The sequence below is a fragment of the Hipposideros armiger genome, unplaced genomic scaffold, assembly GCF_001890085.2.
Source record: "Hipposideros armiger isolate ML-2016 unplaced genomic scaffold, ASM189008v1 scaffold_471, whole genome shotgun sequence".
Classification (NCBI taxonomy): domain Eukaryota; kingdom Metazoa; phylum Chordata; class Mammalia; order Chiroptera; family Hipposideridae; genus Hipposideros; species Hipposideros armiger.
The window spans coordinates 540,555-543,080 of NW_017731821.1; positions in this window are offsets into that span (position 1 = coordinate 540,555).

Genomic DNA, 2,526 nt, shown 5'->3' on the forward strand with positions numbered 1-2,526 from the left:
CATTGCTTAGCAGGATTTTGGAATCAACTCGACTTCATCTGCTCTAGATGCCCAAACACCAAGACGGACGTTCATGACATGAACCTCTCCTGGGAGGCAGCCTCTTTCTGGGATTCAAAAATCTGAGGGGGAAAAAAAAATCAAAACAAAACCTAATATTTCCGGAGCTATATGTAGGCCAGGACTTAGCTTTCATAGGCCCATCTGCCTCCAGGACTGAATCTTATCTGTTCATTTCCATGGCAACAGCTGTGGGATTAGAATAGGATGAAGGCTTAGGAAAAGCTGCTGGAATTCAGTCCTAGACAAGTGAGGATTATTTAACTACACACTTGGGTTGCCATGGAAACAAAAATTTACAAATCAGGCAGGATTTTTGTAGCTCCGTAGCACAGTATTATAGTCTTCGGGCTGCTTCAACACCCCCTTCCCCCACCAATTCTATTTCCTCTCCCATCATGGGGGAAATACCCCACCGGTCACCATTTAATTATTCCCCAGGCACTTTCTCTTTTCATTTTTAAAGTAGAAATGTGGATAGACCACGCCCCAAATAATTGTTCTTAAAATGCTTGTCTATTTTATTTTTCTGCTCTGTAAAATGGGGATAGATGCAGTCTCTATATCGTTGGGTTGTTTTCAGAAGTGAATGAGCTAATTCTTAAGTGCTTGGGAGAGTGTGTAAGCCTAGTAAATACTTAATGCAGGGGTAACCGCTGTAACTCTTACTTTATACTGTTCAGAATAGCACAGTGTCAGAGTTGGAGCAGGCTGACAGAGAAAACACCTTAAGAAGCTTGCAGACCTGTTGTTTTGTTTGGCCTGCAGCCCGGCATGGCAGCAATAAGCTGTGACCAAGGAGAGAGGCGGCCACCCTGCCGCTGGGTTAAATGTGAGGTTCCCTACCTGCTGCACATGTGTCAGTACCTGGCTGGCCCCTGTAGGCATCTGAGGTCACAACCCTAAACCAACACCCTCATTTTAGAGCTGAGGAAATGCATGTCCAGAAAAATTAAGTGCTGCCCCTGACCCGGGAACCGATCAACTCCACTCCTCACTTATGAGTGTCAGAGTTGAGCCTCAAACCTGCATTTTGAGAATGGAGCCCGGAGCTTCATCTGATCAAAAGCTTAAGAACAAGGAGTATTTTCTCTTCATCCAGTGTCACTTCCGGGCCACTTATGTTAAAGAAATACCAATACTCTATTTGAACAGGGGCTGGGAGTCTGACCCCAGAAGAAGGTAATGTGATGAAGGGGGCTGGAATCAGGGACTCTTCCAATAGCAAAGGGAGTCATACGACTAGGCATGATCGGATAGTGTAAATGAGGTCAGCCTTAGGCGGGCTTGGATTTTTCTATTTCTATTCGGCCCTTTCTTAAGAGTGACAACCCTACATCACAGCTGAAACCACATCCAATTTAGTTGTATCAGACCATCTTCAAGAAAACCAAAAATGCCCGCAATGTTATTCTACCCACATTTTTAGTGGTTCCCTACAAATTCAAAAGTAGCTGTTCAGTATATATCCACCTCCGTGCCTCTCACCACCTCTCCACGCACACAAACGCTCAAAGCCTCACACACGGCTAATGCCACCTCTTGCCACTCCCATGCCCACCAGCCGCTTAAGTTGACACCATGACAGAAGCTGGCAGACGTGGTGACTTTTCTCAAGGTTAAGCTGGAATGCAAAGGGAGAACTAGGACCATAATCAGAGAATCACAAAGCCAGAACATGAGCTGACACGGCCCTTTCTTCTTGCACAGGACGATAATAGGTCATCTGCATGTCAATTAGGTCTCTAGTGCAAGTCATAGAGGCTGGCTGTCAAGGAGAACTGCAGGGAACAGAGCAAAGCAGGCACCTTCCCATGAGGAGGGTGGAGCGCTGAGAACAAAACATGTCCTAACAGCATCAGTATAGGATTTCTGCCTGGGCAGTACTTGCGTATGGTCAGGGCTTTGGGCTGGGACAGGATGGAACTTGTCTTAGGCCAGTCGAGCCTTTAAAACCCACATGGGCTCTCATATCCCCGGAGGATGAGACTGTATGTGGGGCACCATTTTGCAGGGCAATTGAGTCACATTTATCAACATCCAAAGGCATGTGACTTGTAGCCCATGAACACTTCCTAGTAATTATCCTGCACCAACACATGAAGATGTTTATTCTCATGTAGTTTGCAATAGCAAAACATGTCAAATAAAAACCACCCACATCTGGAGACAACTTAAATACCTCTTAATAGAGAACTGATTATATAAATACGGCATAAATATTCAACGAACGCTACGCTGCTGCTTAGATGTGACTGGTCTTACATGAAAAGATTCCCCAAAATACACTACGAAATAAGACAAACAAGATGCAGAATAGAGTGTGTTCCGATTTGTGTAAAAATATGGGCACCATATGGATACAAGCTATGAATGTGTAATTTCTAAAGAGGCCCATAAGAAATTGTTGATAGCAGTTACATCTGAGAGTGGGGCAGTGGTTTGTGGAGAAGTGGAAGCACTTAT